This window comes from Alosa alosa, chromosome 5 (genome assembly GCF_017589495.1).
Source record: "Alosa alosa isolate M-15738 ecotype Scorff River chromosome 5, AALO_Geno_1.1, whole genome shotgun sequence".
Classification (NCBI taxonomy): domain Eukaryota; kingdom Metazoa; phylum Chordata; class Actinopteri; order Clupeiformes; family Clupeidae; genus Alosa; species Alosa alosa.
Genome location: NC_063193.1, coordinates 36,126,304 through 36,127,134, shown reverse-complemented (window position 1 = coordinate 36,127,134; position 831 = coordinate 36,126,304).

Below are 831 nucleotides of genomic sequence, written 5' to 3'. Positions count from 1 at the left end.
TGAACCTTTTAAACTTAATTACTTTAAGTGTGTTAAATCGTGCGACCTGCTCCTGTAGCAATACAACTGAATTTAAATCTGATGAAACATGACCAACAATGGTGATAACTTCTACACGAAAATCTTTTGTGAAGAGCAGCTATTAAAAAATAAACATTGACGATGGAAATGCAATCACATTTTAAAATAACGAACACATATTAGACATATTGAAATGGCATCAAGATCATTTCTTAAAAGTGTAAAATGATAGCCTAATAGAGCAAATTTGCCAAGCCATGTCCTAATGTAGCCTATATATCAATTAAACCACATAATAATTTAATTGAAGTGCTTCTTTTCTTTTTTCTTTTGTAACAATATGCAGATCCATCTGGGTCAAGTAACGTTTCTTTCTCCATCTATTTTGCTTCCCTAAGCGATTTAATATTCATGGCTACTAATATGAAGTCTTTAGTATTGTGTCTGCGTTTGGAGCGGTCTATAGGCTTTCTTTCAGCGCCCCCGGGTCTTTTCTCCAAGCTTTTTCAGAGTTGATGGACTGAGGCTAAATGGGCAGTTTCCCCCTTTTCCAGCAGAGAGAACATCTTTATTCCATCCCAGGCGCGCAGGTTTCCTATTCAGTTTGTGCGCAATAATGCCAGGCCAAAGAAAAGTGCCGCAAATCAATCTTCCATGGTGGGGTTGAGGGCAACCCGACATCCATGCGCTGCTCTTTTATTTGGATAGCTACTCGGAGACGGTCCGCAAATCTGGACACGATTTCAAGAGGAGACAAGAAACACGAACAGAATGGAGAGGGGGGGCGAAATAAAGAACAGACTGGCGGGG